Source organism: Apodemus sylvaticus, chromosome 21 (genome assembly GCF_947179515.1).
Source record: "Apodemus sylvaticus chromosome 21, mApoSyl1.1, whole genome shotgun sequence".
NCBI classification, from domain to species: domain Eukaryota; kingdom Metazoa; phylum Chordata; class Mammalia; order Rodentia; family Muridae; genus Apodemus; species Apodemus sylvaticus.
In genome coordinates, this window is record NC_067492.1 from 57,531,624 (window position 1) to 57,549,819 (window position 18,196).

At 41.8% G+C, this 18,196-nt stretch overlaps 1 protein-coding gene across 6 annotated transcripts in view; it reads left to right on the top strand.

Annotated features, from left to right (window-relative positions):
- Large1 (LARGE xylosyl- and glucuronyltransferase 1) overlaps nucleotides 1-18,196 on the top strand; it is a 502,501-nt gene that overhangs the window by 144,542 nt on the left and 339,763 nt on the right. The gene's annotated exons all lie outside the window — the stretch shown is intronic.

Consider the following 18,196-nt stretch of genomic DNA (forward strand, 5'->3'; position numbering starts at 1 on the left):
CCAGCAATTTTGAATGTAGTGTAGTGTCTTGATTGTTGGTGATTGTTTCTCAGTTTCAGGAATAGAGGCAATGGTGCTAGAGATGTATAGACCTCCTTTTAAATTTGCCCCACACTTGAATTAGGAAAAAAGAACTTATATAAAAATCTGTCTCAACAAAGCTGATACTGTGTTTTTGGATGTTCCCTTTGTGCATAATTTTATTGACATTTCAAGTCTACCTTTTAATTAGGCATTCAGGTCCACATTTGGAGCTTGTGTTAGTGAGGTTGAATATAAAGGTGACAGAGCTATGCACTTGCAGAACAGGGGTGATTGTTCTTTATGTAAAGATTTTGTTATTTTTAATTATGTGTAGGTGTGTGTATGTCTGCATATGAGTATGTGCACATGAGTACACATTAGTGCACATGAGTCCAGGATGCTCAGAGGCCAGAGATGTGAGGTACCTGCGAACTAGAGTTTCAGATTGTTGTGAGCTGCCTAATAATGGGTGCTGGGAACCAAACTTGGTCCTGCACCTCAGAATGGAAGTGATTCTAGATCCTGTGGTAGGAGCACAGTGTGACACCCCTGTCACTATCCCCTTGTTCCTAGCCACATCCCTGCACTGGTCATAGATTTCATTTAAACAGCTATATAGATTAAACTGTGCTCTGGTAGTGAGGGATTCCTTTCTGTACAGGGAAATTAGCGAGATGATAGTGATTCTGGCAAAGCTACGAGAAAAGTTTTCTCCTCTTAGCCAATATGAGAGGGGCGTGTAACAGAAACAGAGGCACCCAGTGCTTGTTTACTTCTTGAAGTGAAAAATTGGCTGGACATAGCAGCTGTGCCTAAAGTCCCAGTTCTCTGGATCCTGAATAGGAATCAAAAGAAGGACTTTTGAGTTCCAGCCTAGCATGACTTAACATAATGATACCTTTATAAAAACAAACTCTACCACAAGCTACAGCAGAGCAGAGTAGAATGCAACACAGCACATTGCAGTGAAGAAAAATAGTAATAAAAGGGGACACGAGCTTTTGTCATTACAGCAAAACTGCTAGTAATAATAGCATAATAATCTGGGAAGGGGTAGAAAGGAGAGTTAGGGTGGATATGATCAAGTTTTTATGTGTGTGTATGTGTGTGTGTATGTGTGTGTGTATGTGTGTGTATGTGTGTGTGTGTGTGTGAGAGAGAGAATGACATTTAAAAAAGAATTAGTAAAATATTTTAAAATTAGCATAACCGTGTTAACAAGGCAATGATGACATTGACAATATAAACAATTGTTAACTTACCATTTCTGAGTGGCATACATTGTACAAACTCTGTTTTTTTTTTTTTTTTTTTAACAATGGATTACTTAAGTGCTCCTGTTCTAAAGGTGGAGAGCATGCAGCATAAAAGCTTTATTGACCTGGCCAACACCCCTAAGCCAGTCTAGGTGGAGACTATCTTAGCTTCAGGAGTTTCTGCATCTCTCCGCTTGCTGCTGTACAATGTGACCAGCTTCCTTTGACTCCTGCCTCCATGTCTCCCTACCATGATCGTACTAGGTAAAGTGATCCATGCTAAACCCTTCCTTGCTCAGGTTGTTTTTGTCACATGTTTGGCCACAACAACAGGAAAGTAACTAATAGAAGTGGTTAATAGCTCTTCCTACATGGAGGACATCTGGGACGCGCATCCTATGCTTCTCTTCCTCCCAATCCCAGAGCGTTGCCTCTCCCTGGATGACCTATGGTTACTTGTTTTGAAACCACAGCACAAAAAATATAGTCACTGTAGTCAGAGGTTAGAGGAGATTTTGACACTTGATGGGGTTGTTGAGATGGCTCAGAAGTTAAGAGCACTGGCTGCTCTTCCAGAATTGAACTGCTGAGTTCAATTCCCAGCAATGACACAGTGTATTGTGACCATCTCTAAGGGCATCATACTCTCTCTTCAGAATTTGGGTGTATATTGCATCAGAGCATTCAGACGTTAAACAAACAAATAACTAACTAAATAAAAAAATTTGCACTTCACCTGTATAATATACATTTTTCTGGTCCCATCTTTGTAAGGAAAGCATCCACTCATGGCAAAGAGGAGATCTAAGCTGTGGGCACCTTTTAGCTGTCTGTATTTGTAATTTGGTATCAGCTTAAAGACCCATTAGAAGCATCAAAGTACCTAGTCAAGCCATTGCTGATGAAGTGCCTAGAGTCCTTGACATAATGATTTTCAAGACTGTTAAGGAAATTTTCATAAATGGGAGAATAAAGGTAATATTTAGGTGTGGGTGCTGTACTTGTCAGCATATTATTTAAGAATAAACTTGAATCTCTGAATCACATCTGCATTCATTGGGTGCTAAGTGATATGAGCACAGCAACAAGAATATCTAGGCAGAGTGATGAAGACTGTGGACCTGGACTTTTTCAGCACTAGGGGCCTGAAGCATTCATTTCTAGGCTTCACACTATGTCTCAGTCAGGGTTTCTACTCCTGCACAAACATCAGGACCAAGAAGCAAGTTGGGGAGGAAAGGGTTTATTCAGCTTACACTGTCCACATTGCTGCTGATCACCAAAGGAAGTCGGGACTGGGACTCAAGCAGGTCAGGAAGCAGGAGCTGATGCAGAGGCCACGAGGGATGTTTCTTACTGGCTTGCTTCCCCTGGCTTGCTCAGCCTGCTCTCTTATAGAACCCAAGAGCACCAGCCCAGGGATACCACCACCCACAAGGGGCCCTCCCCCCCTTGATCTCTAATTGAGAAAATGCCCCACAGCTGGATCTCATGGAGGCACTTCCGCAACTGAAGCTCCTTTCTCTGTGATAGCTCCAGCCTGTGTCGAGCTGACACACAAAATCAGCCAGTCCACCCTCCTTCAGAGGAAAGGAACATCCACCCAGCCCTGGGATGGGGGTGGGGGAACATCAGGTAGATGAGGCTCTGCTTCAGGGATGGCCTGGAAAAGGGAGGGAAAACTCCCAGCAAAGATGCTTTGGTTCATAAAGTGTGAGGAGGGGCTGAGGTCCATAGGAGTGGCAGATATAATAAACTGCTTGCATATCAGTCAACTGACTACTGAGAACTGAACTGCACTTGGCCTCATTTATTTAAGTGATGGGTGTGACTGTACCCCAGTACATAAGGTTTAACCAACAGCCACTTCATCCTCGAGGGATACTCCATCTGACTCTTACTAAAAGGAAGAAGCTGTCTGGCTAAATCAGTTCCCAGGAGCACTTGTCAACTGTGTTTGATTAGCACACAGAATGGTTCTTGGGGGGAAGAGGATGCCAACACCATACAGCTACCAATGTAAAGCCATTAGGCTCCTCCTCCTTTTAGCTCCCCAATGTATACACTGCCCAGCATGTTTCTGAGAGACATAAAGAGCTCAAAGAATGTCCTAGTGCCACACAGTTTTGGGTCTCAGTTCTATCGCTCATCGGCTCCATGAACTTTGGAAAGTTCCTGAATTATCTCCATGACACACCATATCAAAAAAAATGAATAGGGCATAACATGTAAATAATTTGGGGCTATGAAAAGAACTAAATGAGTCCATATTTGTTAATCACAAAGAAAAATGCTAGTCCAGGAAAACACTAAAGAAGTAGGAAATGATGGTGATGAGAGTGGTGATGAGGCAGGTGATCAAGGTTTCCATTCAGCTGCAGTAGCAGAGGACAATAGAATGGGTGCAACATGAACAAGAGAAATTTACTCCCTACAGAACTTTAGGATAGGCACTTCCCAACTCAAACTCTTTTCTCTGATGACTCCAACCTGTGTCAAGTTGACGCACAAAACTAGCCAGTACACACTATAAGAATAGTCTTATAGACAAGTTAGCATGAAAGACATGGGTGAAAGTCATTGTCAGCTCTAGTTGGTTATACAAGAAGCAGAGGAAGGCGTTTGGATGTTTACATTGGAGACACAGAGGCTTAGTGTGACGGGATCAGATTCCGTAGTCAGAGCTGTCACTGGGGCACAAAATGAGGACAGCTCCAGTAGCCCCTACCTTTTTGCCAGGGACATGGCCAGAAGTTAAGATGCCAAGCCCCTCATAATGAAGATTGCTCTGTGCATCTTTGTAATCAGCTGTCCAGGAAGGATGTGAGATGCCCCTAGGAGAGATGTGAAGCAGAAGTTCATTGTTGTAAGACAGTGGTGATCATCTAGGACGATCTTCACCTGACACTGAGATCTCTAGACTCCATAGGAATCTGAGTGGCCACCAAGAGTCAAGTCATCTCTCCATGATACGTGCTCTCCATGGCAGCAGGTACCAGTGCCTTTAAGGCGGTTGTGTACATACATAAGTCCCTCTATCAGTTGTCAACCATCACAGTGCTCCTTATACACCTTTAAGGCTTTGGCTTTTTAGTGGGTGGTGCCATTAATAACAGAGTGTTGCTGCATGGATTTGTGGAAATATGGTTCATATTTTCAGTGGGCTTGTTTATTTTTCAACTGAGGTTAATTTTAGTGGGTCTCCTGAGAGTGGAGCCCAGAATCTCCTCTGAGCTGCAGATACTCTTGATGCTAAGATTTAGCAGTCTGATTAGTTAATTGATTACCTGGAGGTGCACAATGGGACCAGAGTACTGATCAGAATCAGGCATCCCAGACTGTGAAGTCAGCTCAGGCAAGCATAAATAGGTTCTTGGATCATAGTCCCTTGTTCCCTAAGCTTTCGTCTCTTTAACATGAAATAATATTGTCAAAATGAAACATACCGTTTGGCATACTAACATGCACATGAATTGTACTGAAAGTCTGACAGAACTGAATCGGAAACATCTAGTCTTTCTAATTAGGAAGAGCTATAAATGAAAAAGGAGGCATTTTTACCATTGTATGCTTGTATGGATGGAACTAGGATCAGTACATATACTCTATGTCATTAAGAAGTGACTCATTAGAGAAAGAATGTCAGCTTCAACTGTTATGTCACCAGGTGTAGAGCTCTTCATTGCCTTTTTGTTTTGTTTTGTTGTTGTTGTTGTTGTTGTTTAACCCTTAGGTCCTTAACTCAAGGTTCTCATGCTAGTCTTCTCTTCTTCCTCTACCTTGGTTGTGGGACCTAGCATCTCCAGCTCTTGCCTGTCCTGAGTTGCCCTTTGGCCTAGTCACTGTCCCTCTCACTCATACCCATTAGAGGTCACACCCTGGGCTTGGCCTCTTGCAGATGTGATTTTTGTTGCTTGTCTGTTTTCCTTTGTTTCTTGTTACCTTCCAGAGAGTATCCAGAGCTACCTAGGACTCCCTTCTGCTGTTTGCACTTTTCCCCTGGCCTGTCTTCTGATGTCTCCCCATTTTCTGTATGGCCACCCACGTTCCTTCAGAGCCTGCCCATGCACGTTGTTGTCTGTAGACTCTGCTCCTTCTTCAGAGACACTTTTGGTTCTCCTCTCTTCGCCTTCTCAGTCCATCTGACTAATATCTTTGGATCTCAGCCTCGGGGCTCAGAACCTTCCATGAGGCTGCGTTTTCCCTTCCTTGCTCTGCTTCCCATTCCTACTCATAGCTTCTCGGTTTCCTTCTTGCCCTCCAGTGCTGTCATCTGGCACTTATTACAGCATATGGAAAGGAGTTGGTCTTAAAGTTTATTGTCGGTATTCACATGTTTGCTAAGCAGAGGAGTGAGTATATCCTCCCTCCTCTAGCTCTGAGTGCAGACAGATCTCACCACTGTTTTCTGCTCAAACTTCTATCTTTACAGTGATCCTGATATTTTTTGGTATCCCTTTCTTTTCCCTGAAATTTACCATTTTTATGTTCATTGGGGGTTCTGCTGCTTCATTGAGCTCCTTGGGGAAACTCCTTTGTTTCCTAAGCTTCACTGTGTTTTTTCTGTCTTCTCCAACTGCGTCTTCAGTGTCCATGTTTGCTGCCATTTCTCCCCAGTGTCTGTCCCATGTGGAGACACTGTGATCAGCATATAGCAAGCAGCATTTGTGCCTCTGAGGTCTCAGCCACTGTGCATCTCTGAGTTCCTTGTAGAAAGTGCCTTTTTGACTCACCATCTTAGTGCCAGTGCCCAGCCCAATGTTAACTCTTTACGAGTCCATAATAATTATGTATTTAGAATGATCATTCTTCCTACCTGCTTACTACAGTATTTCTTTTTTTCTTTTTTCTTTTTTTGAGGCAAGGTCTCAAGTATCTGAAGCTAGTCATGAACTTGCTATGGTTTCAAGGATGCCATTGAAATCCCGATCTTCCTCCCTGGAGTTAGGATGGATATTGTGTAAAGTCCTCCTACCTGGGGAAAGGGGTAAGAGCTCCTGATTCCTGGTGCTATGATGAGCATCTGTGATTCTGAGATGCCATGGCACAGCTCTTCAGTCTGTCTTTAAATATGGTGATGCCAACTCTTGGACTTGAGTGGTAATACCCAAACACACCTTCATTTTAATTGAACTCATCCTGCTACTTTCTCCCAGTTCCATCTTCCCTCATGGGCCTGGTGGATTATATTTGCAGTTGTGGTTTTTCTTTTCTATACCCGAGGGGCAGATGTTCAGCTCTTGGTGAGCTGACACCATATGGAAGAAAGAGACTTTTAGGCATTCATTATGATGCCTCTTATAGCTTCTGATAAGCTCAGTGTCAGTACTCCCCTTGACCAGAGCGTCAGCACAAGGCACGGCTGTGTGTGTGTTACTTGAAGGCAGATCCCTCAGGAGCATGCAAGGTCCAGTTCATTTATAAGCAGTGTCTTGAACTTGTATAGTTACATTTATTTCTGAGCTGATTTCAGCGTGTACTCCTTTTTTGCATTTCTAAATCCTCTGTTGACTGCTCCTTCTATTCTTACTGAGTATTTCAGGTACCAACTAAATGTGTTTGGCAGCTATCCCAGTAAATTTAAACAGGCAAAGGGCTCTGACATCTGACCATTTTGCAGCGTTGCAGTGAGAACTAAGGATTGAAAGGTTGGAACACATAGGCTGTGGGATAGGGGGCATGGAGTGTAGACAACAGCTTGCCCAACTGTGCCTGACTACTCAGCTTGATGTGCAGAGCCCATCCCTCAACCCAGGGAATCGGCCGGATTTTTCTGAATCTAGACTGTACAGACATGGCTTTTTCTTCCCTGGGGCTCATCTCTGTGGTAGCTTTCATAACAGCAAAGTCCATTTAGGCCTTCCAACTAATGGCCCAAATGTATCACTTCTTAAGGATGTTATGAGTTATATGAAAATAGAATGCCAAGTGCAAAGTGAAATGGAAAGTATAATATCAAAGGGACTTGGATAATTTTTGTTAAGTCAAGAATGAAGAGTTTTGTTATCTAGTAGACAGTAGGAATTTCTAGTGAGATTAAGCACAATCTTCCAAAGATTTCAGACTGTGAAAATATATGGATGGTGTTAAGCAGCTCCTAGTGAACTTGTAGGTGACTTGAGCTAAGGACGAATCCCATCAAGGGTAGTTGAGTCCCAGCATTTTACAGGTTATGAGATGGTTGCTGAGATGATCTATGCTTTTGCTGTATTCAGTTTTGATCTTAAAATGACATTAGCCCTGTTATAGGACAGAGAAAATGACCTTGAATATTTATTGTGTTTCCTGAAAGATCCTTGAACAGTCCAATGGAATTTGAAAGCTGGTTTCTATGATTATAGTGCCTGCCTTATTTGTGGTTTTAATAACTCCCAAGAAACCATTTGAAAATACTAAATAGGCCATGTTATCAGTATGCCAGCAATTCTCAGCACTTACAAGGCAGAGACAGGTGGATATTTCTGAGTTCCAGGCTATGGGGGCTACATGTTGTTAAGATGTTTCACAGATATTATCAGTTTTGAAGTGTGATAAAATGTGGCCCTCTTTGTTTTGCCCTACAAGAATATGAAACATTGTTTGGTTCTTAGTATCCATATTGTATATATTTCCCATTCATTAATCAGAATTCTTATTTGATTGTTGCAGAATCACAGACCTTTTGTTCGGTTAATTATTTCTTTCTTTCTTTCTGTCTGTCTGTCTTTCTTTCTTTCTTTCTTTCTTTCTTTCTTTCTTTCTTTCTTTCTTTCTAAGATTTACTTATTTCACATATGTTGGTACATGGTCACTTTCTTCAGACACACTGGAAGAAGCATTGGATCCCCATTACAGATGGTTGTGAGCCACCATGTAGTGGCTGGGAATTGAACTCAGGACCTCTAGAAGAACAGTCGGTGCTCTTAACCCCTGAGCCATCTCTCCCTGTTCAATTAGTTCTAATTGTGCTTAATAATGTTCTAAATAGGAATAGTGAGGCTGCCAGTTTGGATAGGCTAGAGGAAAGCTTGGAATTGCTGACTTGAAGCTGACAGTGCTGATGTTATACAGTAAGAATGAATCTTCTGTCCATGAAATTATAGAGAAGGAGGAAGAGAGGTATGCTAGATTTTACAACATGCTCACTTTGTTTTCAAACTGCAAAACTTAGGGGCTCAGTGCATAGGAAGTGCTGAGCTAAGATGAAAAAAGGCATTGAATTTGTATATGCATGGACAGGAACAACAACACAATAGCTTCAAGCTTGATTGTTGTTTGTACAGTTTCAGTATAGCAACTATACAGGTGTGTCACTTTGGGATAATTTACTAAATATTTTGCACTTGATGTAATCACTTTGTGGTGAATGTTTTTTGTTTGTTTTGAAAACACGCGAATCAGGCACTCACTTATCTGGCAAGTGTTTGATGATCTGAGTTTACATCACCAGAACACAGATGAAACACTGGTTGGTGGTGCAAGTTTATAATCCAGTCATGCTCACATGGGAGTCAGAGGTAGGCAGAGCTCCCTGGGCAGGTATTGGCTAACTTCCTGCCCAGTGAGAGACCCCATCCCAAAGGTGGAAGAAACTTGGGGAAAGCATAAGGATATTGTCCTCTAACATCCTCAGAGGTATGTACATGCATGTAACTACACACACACACACACACACAGAGAGAGAGAGAGAGAGACAGAGAGAGAGAATTGATTTAGTTGAATTTGAAGTGATTTTATACCATTTTCATTCTTCAAGATGAGAACAATTTTATTGACCTTTGGAATTTATGAGCCTGTGCCACTGTTTTTTAACTTTGATATTCAAATGTTCTTTAAGTGTGAAACTTTTCTTTGGAGATTGATATTCAGTACTTCGCTTCTAACCACACACCCTCTGTTGTTTCATCTTCATCATCATCTTCCTCCTCCTCCTCCTCCTCCTCCTCTTCTTCTTCTTCTTCTTCTTCATTAGATATATGCTTTATTTACATTTCCCCTTTCCTAGTTCCCTACTCCCCAAACATCCCATGAGCTCTGTCCCTCCCCCTGTTCCTCAATCAAACCCCTCCAGCTTCCCTGTCCTGGCATTCCCCTGCCCTGCTACATCAAGCCTTTCCAGGACCAGGGGCCTCTCCTTCCTTCTTCTTGGGCATCATTTGATATGTGAATTGTGTCTTGGGTTTTCCCAGCTTCTAGGCTAATATCCGCTTATAAGGGAGTACATGCCATATGTGTTCTTTTGTGATTGGGTCACCTCACTCAGGATGATATTCTCCAGTTCCATCCACTTGGCTAAGAATTTCGTGAATTCATTGTTTTTAATAGCTGAGTAGTAATCCATAGTGTAAATATACCACATTTTCTGTATCCAATCCTCCGTTGAGGGACATCTGGGTTTTTTTTTTACAGCTTCTGGATATTATTAATAGGGCTGCTATGAACATAGTGGAGCATGTGTCCTTATTACATGCTGGGGAATCCTCTGGGTATATGCTCAGGAGTGGTATAGCCGGGTCCTCTGGTAGTATTATGCCCAGTTTTCTGAGGAACAGCCAGACTGATTTCTAGAGTGGTTGCAGGAGGTTGCAACCCCACCAGCAGTAGAGGTGTGTTCCTCTTTCTCCACATCCTCACCGGCACCTGTTTTCTCCTGAGTTTTTGACCTTAGCCATTCTGACTGGTGTGGGGTGAAATCTCAGGGTTGTTTTGATTTGCATTCCCCTGATGACTAAGGATGTTGAACATTTCTTTAGGTGCTTCTCAGCCATTTGATATTCCTTGGGTGAAAATTTTTTAACTCTGTACCTCATTTTTAATAGGGTTATTTGGCTCTCTGGAGCCTTAACTTCTTGAGTTCTTTGTATATCTTGGATATTAGCCCTCTGTCAGATGTAGGGTTGGTAAAGATCTTTACCCAATTTGGTGGTTTCTGTTTTGTCTTTTGACAGTGACCTTTGCCTTACAGAAATTTTGTAATTTTATAAGGTCCCATTTGTCAGTTCTTGATCTTAGAGCTATTGGTGTTTTGTTGAGGAAATTTTCCCCTGTGCCCATGTCCTCAAGGGTCTTCCCCAGTTTCTTTTCTATTAGATTCAGTGTGTCTGGATTAATATGGTCCTTGATCCCCTTGGACTTGAGCTTAATACAAGGAGATAAGAATTGATTGATTTACATTCTTCTGCATGCTAGGTGCAAGTTGAGCTAGCACCATTTATTAAAAAGGCTATCTTTTTCCCACTGGCTGCTTTTTGCTCCCTTGTCAAAGATCAAGTGACCATAGGTGTGTGGATTCATTTCTGGGTCTTCAATTTTATTCCATTGGTCAACCTGCCTGTCATTGTACCAATACCATGCAGTTTTTATCACTATTGCTCTGTAGTATTGCTTGAGGTCTGGGATACTGATTCCCCCAGAAGTTCTTTTACTGTTGAGAGTAGTTTTTGCTATCCTGTTTTTTCGTTATTCCAGATGAATTTGAGAATTGCTCTTTCTAACTTTCTGAAGAATTTAGTTGGATTTTCATTGGGATTGCATAGAATCTGTATAATCTTTTGGCAAGATGGCCATTTTTATAATATTAATCCTGCCATTCCATGAACATGGAAGATTTTTTCATCTTCTGAGGTCTTCTTCGATTTCTTTCTTCAAAGACTTGAAGTTCATGTCATACAGATCTTTCAATTGTTTGGTTAGAGTCACACCAAGATACTTTGTTTTGTTTGTGGCTATTGAGAAGGGTGTCATTTCCCTAATTTCTTTCTCAGCCTGTTTATCCTTTTAATATAGGAAGGCTACTGATTTGCTTGAGTTAATTTTATATCCAGCCACTTTGCTGAAGTTGTTTATCAACTCTAGGAGTTCTTTGGTGGAGTTTTTTTTTTGGGTCTCTTAAGTATATTTTTTGGGTCTCTCATATCATCTGCATATACTGATAAATTTCCTTTACATTTTTATCCATTTGACCTCCTTTTATTGTCTAATTGCTCTAGCTGGAACTTCAAGTACTATATTGAGTAAATATATATATAGAGGGCAGCCTTGTCTAGTGCATGATTTCAGTGGGATTGCTTCAAGATTTTCTCCATTTAGTTTGATGTTGGCTACTGGTTTGCTGTGTATTGCTTTTACTATGTTTAGGTATGGTCCTTGATTTCCTGTTTTTTCCAAGACATTTAACATGAAAGGATGCTGAATTTTGTCAAATGCTTTTTCAGCATCTAATGAAATGACCACGTGGTGTTTTTCTTTGAGTTTGTTTAAATAGTGGATTACATTGATGAATTTCTGTTTATTGAACCATCCCTGCATCTCTGGGATGAAGCCTACTTGATCATGGTGAATGATCATTTTGATGTGTTTGGATTTGGTTGGCAAGAATTTTATTGAGTATTTTTGCATTGATATTCATAAGGGAAATTGTTCTCAAGTTCTCTTTCTTTGTTGGATATTTGTGTGGTTTTGCTATCAGTGAATTGTGGCTTCATAGAACAAGTTGGGTAGAGTTCCTTCTGTTTCTATTTAGTGGAATAGTTTGAAGAGTATTGGTGTTAGGTCTTCTTTGAAAGTCTGATTGGATTCTGTACTAACACCTTCTGGTCCTCTACTTTTTTTGGTTGGGAGACTGTCAATGACCACTTCTATTTATTTAGGTGTTATGGGACCGTTTAGATGGTCTATCTGATCCTGATTTAACTTTGGTATTTGGTATCTGTGTAGGAAATTGTCCATTTCATCTAGATTTTCCAGTTGTGTTGAGTATAGGCTTTTGTAATAGGATCTGATGATTGTTTTAATTTCCTCAGTTTTTGTAGTTATATCTCCCTTTTCAATTCTGATTTTGTTAACTTGGATACTGTCTCTGTGCCCTGTGGTTAGTTTGGTTAAAGGTTTATCTATCTTGTTGATTTTTCTCAAAGAACCAGGTCCTGGTTTTGTTGATTCTGCATTTAATAGATATCTATAGAACATTTCATCCTTAATTAAAAGAATATACCTTTTTCTCAGGACCTCATGGTACCTTTTCCAAAATTGACCATATATTTGTTCACAAACAGACCTCAACAGATATAAGAAGTTCGAACTAATCTGATGCCTCCTATCACGTCACTATGGCATAAGGGTGGTATTCAATAGCAGCAAAACCAACACAAAGCCAACTTAAATATGGAAGCTGAACAATGTTCTACTCAGTGATATATTGGTCAAGGAAGAAATAAGGAAAGAAATCAACACTTTTTAGAATTTAATGAAAATGAAGGCACAACATACCCAAACTTACAGGACACAATGAAAACATTGCTAAGAGGAAAACTCATAACCCTGAGTGCCTCCAAAAAGATACTGGAGAGAGCATACACTAGCAGCTTAATTCCACACCTGAAAGCTTTAGAACAGAAAGAAGCTACTATACCCAAGAGGAGTAGAAGGTAGGAAATCATCAAACTCAGGGCTGAAGTCAACCTCTGTTTCTTTGTTTCTTCTTCTTCTTTTCTTCTTCTCTTCTTCTTCTTCTTCTTCTTCTTCTTCTTCTTCTTCTTCTTCTTCTTCTTCTTCTTCTTCTTCTTCTTCTTCTTCTCCTTCTCCTTCTCCTTCTCCTTCTCCTTCTCCTTCTCCTTCTCCTTCTCCTTCTCCTTCTCCTTCTCCTTCTCCTTCTCCTTCTCCTTCTCCTTCTCCTTCTCCTTCTCCTTCTCCTTCTCCTTCTCCTTCTCCTTCTCCTTCTCCTTCTCCTTCTCCTTCTCCTTCTCCTTCTCCTTCTCCTTCTCCTTCTCCTTCTCCTCCTCCTCCTCCTCCTCCTCCTCCTCCTCCTCCTCCTCCTCCTCCTCCTCCTCCCTCTCCCTCTCCCTCTCCCTCTCCCTCTCCCTCTCCCTCTCCCTCTCCCTCTCCCTCTCCCTCTCCCTCTCCCTCTCCCTCTCCCTCTCCCTCTCCCTCTCCCTCTCCCTCTCCCTCTCCCTCTCCCTCTCCCTCTCCCTCTCCCTCTCCCTCTCCCTCTCCCTCTCCCTCTCCCTCTCCCTCTCCCTCTCCCTCTCCCTCTCCCTCTCCCTCTCCCTCTCCCTCTCCCTCTCCCTCTCCCTCTCCCTCTCCCTCTTCTTCTTCTTCTCCTCCTCCTCCTCCTCCTCCTCCTCCTCCTCCTCCTCCTCTCCTCCTCCTCCTCCTCCTCCTCCTCCTCCTCCTCCTCCTCCTCCTTCTTCTTCTTCTTCATCATTACCATCCCTCTGAGGATTTGATTGCAGGGTTGACTTCCAGATTCGCAATTTGTTTCTAAAACCTTGCTTCTGATGGATGTTCTTATCAACTTGAAATGACCAGTATTCCTACCAGCAATGATATCCTTTCCCTTAGTAGTAGAACAATGGTATTGTCTGACATCAGCATTAAGCTGTATTTGTTAATGCATGTTGCTGTGTGCATATGTCAGTAAACACACATTTGCCTGGGAAAGAAAGTACATTCTTATTGTAGGGGATATGAGAACTTGAGAAGGAAGGACACTGTGCAACCACGGTATCAGAGTGATAGAAACCTTCTCCATCTCTGGTTTAGCAAGCAGGGTTTGCCTGTCTATGGTCCACTGTAGTGTTGAGTTTGGTTTGATCACTGTTTTCACCATTTTTAAGAACTGATTTCAAATGGTTAAATGTTGAGAAATTACTAATAAAGCTCAGGATGTATGGCATTTTGTTTACCAAAAAAAATAAAAAATAAAAAAATAACAGTAACAAAGACGAATAGAGCTAGTAAACCTATGCCCCTCATGGTTGCAGCTGTCAGCTGGAATTGAATGGTCGCTGTCTTGTTGAGGGTGTTGGATGCTTCAGCTTATGAATGTTTTCTCTGTCGTTCTCTGATTTATCCCTGACTCTTTATAAATGTCTTTCTACTCTTTCATTCTCTGATTTATCCCTGACTCTTTATAAATGTCTTTCTTCTCTGTCATTATCTGAGTTATCCATGACTCTTTATAAATGTCTTTCTAGTCTGTCATTCTCTGAGTTATCCATGACTCTTGTTTTATGTACAGCAGAGTTCAGGTAAATGATCTTTGGTATCTGGTTATGCCTCTTGTTGACCTTGCCTGACTGAGTTAGGCTCTGAGCTTGAAACTTTTAGTTTACTCTTTATCTGGTTCTGGCCTATAGGCATTCTGTGAAATATCTCATTTATTCCTCAAAGATCTTCATACTTTCTGGAGGAAGATACTTTGGCTCAGGGCTGTTGAAGTGTTTGATCAACAAAGTGAGACTTTGACTTGTCTAAAAAAAATCCTGCATGCTCCAGACTCTGAAGAACTTGACACATAAAAGGAAGTGGGAGATGTCATTTCAAAGTCATTATTGTCAAGGTTAAGACCAGGACAAGACAAAGAAGACATACGATAAGGGCTTATTTTGGGTGTGAATACGAACCACGTTCTATGGCTAGCAAATTATTATAAGCCAACAACAGATGCAGAAAATTCAATTATTCCTTTAATGAAATTTGCATTTCCTTTTACTGTGGACTCATACAATTAAGAGCAGAAAAAGACATTAGTAATCACCCAGGCAGGCTAGCAAACTAGGAAGATGAGACCTTTGAGAACCTCACAAGGGTAATAGTCGTGGTAAATGTGGTTCAGAAGGGCAGCTGCCAGACCTGAGTTTGGATTAGTGATTTCACCCCTGAGTAATAGTTCATGAGATGCTCATCTCTGTGGCGTATACAGTTGTATGTGAATCTTGAATAATGGCACCAGGTGTGTAACAGTGGCCATTTGACAAAACTTGTCTTCTTTTCTCTTCTTGTGCTTTTGTAGAAGGCAAGAAAGTATAGTCCCATGGAATATACTACTGTGGTACTGGGGAAGGGATTGACATGAGGGGAAGGAGTTTACGCTGAAGATTAGAATAGGAAAAATAGTTTATTATGTACACTGCAAAGGATAACAAGGTGAATGGTAACTAGAGAAGACATGCATAGATGTCTCTCAAACTCTCCCTCTTTCTTTCCCTCTTCCTCTCTTTCTTGTTTGTGTGTGTGAGTGTGTGTGTGTGTGTGTCTGCATGTCTGTAGAAAAGTAAATTACTCTACTTAAGGGACAATATGTGTGAGAACTTTAGAGTATGATAAAAAGTGTGTTGGGGCTGTGACTGGGTCGACATATCTGGTTCTAGTCCCCATGCTGCCTGTGAAATGCTGTGCATCCTATCTTAGCCTATCTTAGCCATAATCTCCACCTCCTAAACTAAGAGTGCTGCTTACTGTTTGACAGGAATCAAAAGAGTGCCCATGCCTCACAGAAAATTGTCCCAGCATCATTTCAGGTCGAGTGGCTCCTTTGAACATTCTGCCCATGCTCTCAAGCAAAACTTCCTCAACTTGTCAATGAAGTGTAAGTCAGAGGTCAGAATCCTGGGGATGCCAGATTTCTCACTAGAGCCGTTTGAGCATGGCTGTTCTGCTTTTTGGCTCCTGCAGAGGGCACTGCTGGCCCCATTTTGTAGAAAACTGAATTTCCTGAATAGTGCACAACCAATCATGGTAGTCGGAGCTTGATATGATGGAAGCATTTTGCTGGCCCTGCTCATATAGTGATGTGCTATTGAATAGAGGCTTCCCTGTCCATATGGACACACCTTGACATCCATTAGGGATGGGGAATAACCATTTCTGATGCAGTACTAAGCTTCAGGACTATGAGGTAGATCTCCCAAGATTCTTCATTTAACAAGCACAGCTAGGCGTTACTGTAGGACCTGGTGCTAGAGCCTTCATACCCTAGAGTGTCCCTGTTTCTCATGAAACTTGTCTACCTGTGGATTCAGGGAGATGAGGTGTTGTCTGCTGTCTGCCAAGAAGGCAAAACACAACTGGAATGAAGTGTCTCCCCAGGGCTAGTCTAGATGGTAGTGCCAAGAAAGAGAAGAAAGAGTTTTACAGCTCTCAAAAGAGAGGTGAGGAGGTTTGGGTAGCCTGTGTAGGACAGATAGTTGAGGTTTCCCTTCCAGGGCAGTCCTAGTAGCACCAGTGACAGGAGCATGAGCCTGGTCAGCTAGTTGAGTCCAAGGTCCAACAATTGAGGAGTAGGGTGGGATTTAGGGGCACATGCTTCCTGTTGGCTCAGATTGAGATGTTAGTGATGCTCTGAAAGACTCCAGGTGTTTTCCCTACATGACTGACTGCCATGGTCTTCTCACTGGTGTGTTGTTGTTACATATTCCAGAGGTGGTACAGAAATTGGTAGGGAGTGGGTAGACTTCTGGTGATCTCAAGGCTCTGAGATTTCCAGAGTCTGAATTTACTCAATCTTGCCAGTTCTTTTCTCTGGTAGCATGGCCCACCTACCTCACAGTGAAGCATGGACATATTCATGGTATGCTGAATGGTAAGACAACAGTGATATCTAAACCATAGTGGCAAGATGAAGGACCAGGTTGCAAAGGGCCTGATCAGGCATGAGAATGGGCAGTACTACTGCCATAGGATGGGCCGGTGGCATGTCAGAAGACTCAGATAGAAATGGGAAGCCAACTATGTAGCTGGAAGGAATAGCAGAGTGTTTTGTTTGTTCCCCTGTGGGAGGGCTAGTGGATAATGAGAAGAGGTTAAGGTGTGGTATGTGCTCAGGCAATGGAAGGCCACATGGAGAGCTGGACCTTGTATCTGGATGTGCACTCCTTGTATTTGCCTCTCCACACGAAACTTGTTCCTTTGCATCCAGTACTTGGCTTCTGCTGCTGTGCATAGGTAAGAGCCTGAGGCAGCCCTGCCCTATAAGAAGGTCATCTAGATCTCTGGCTCCTGCTTTTCCTGGATGAGAATATCCTGGGACATTTGCCTGTGGTATTTACTTCCACCCACCCTAGGCACTGAGGACAAATCGAGTGTTCTGTTATCCTTGGTTTTCTGGACAACTGGTGAATATGCTTTTGGGTGGCTTATTGTGATTCCCCTTTCTATTCCAGCCTCCTGGCTTTGCATGCCATTCTGATCAGCAAAAAGATGTTAGCACTGATCGAGTGCCTGTTTGCCTCACCATTGATGCCTCAGTCTACCTTACCTCTGCTTGTAAAACCTTGGTCTTTAATGACACTCTTTAGCCTGTAAATGTACTTTTCTGTTAATGATTTACTTTATATAATTCTTAAGGACTCTTTTCAGAGCCTTTGAAAGACCCAGGTGACATATTTTCTTAATGCAAGGCATGGCAGTTATTTATTCTTGAGTCCAACATGTTCATGTAGTGGCCACCACTGTCCCTTGGTGATCACATGGTATTGATTCCTCAGTGGTCCCTTGTCCTCTACTTCCTTCCTTACATGAAATGGCATCATATTTGCTATAACCTACATTTGCCCCCCCCATAGTCTTTAAGTCATCCCCTAATGACTTGTAATAAATAGTATGTAATATAAGGTAAATACTAAAATTAATGGTTGTTAGACTGTACTAATTATGGAAGAATGTTCAGAAAATAAATCTGCATTTTCATACATAGCAGTTTTTCAGTTTTTTTTAAAGATTTTGATTAGTTAAATTTGTAAACAAGGATGCTATAACTGTGAACACACATGGAATGCAATCACTGATAAGTGGATATTAGCCCAGAAGCTCTGAATACCCAAGATACAACTCACATATCAAATCATTCCCAAGAAGAAGGAGGGAGAGGGCCCTGGTCCTGGAAAGGCCTGATGCAGCATTGTAGGGGTTTTCCAGGATAGATTAGGGGGAGGAGGTTAATTGGAGAATAGGCGGAGGGAAGAGGGCTTATGGGACTTATGGGGAGGGGGGATCTGGGAAAGGGAAAATCATTTGGAATGTAAACAAAGAATATAGAAAATAATAAAATTAAAAAAAAAAAAGAAAAAAAGGGAAGATAGTAACTGAGGAAGATACCTGGTAATAACCTCTGGCCTCCATGCACATGTGTACGAGCATTCATAGAAGTAAACTCATAA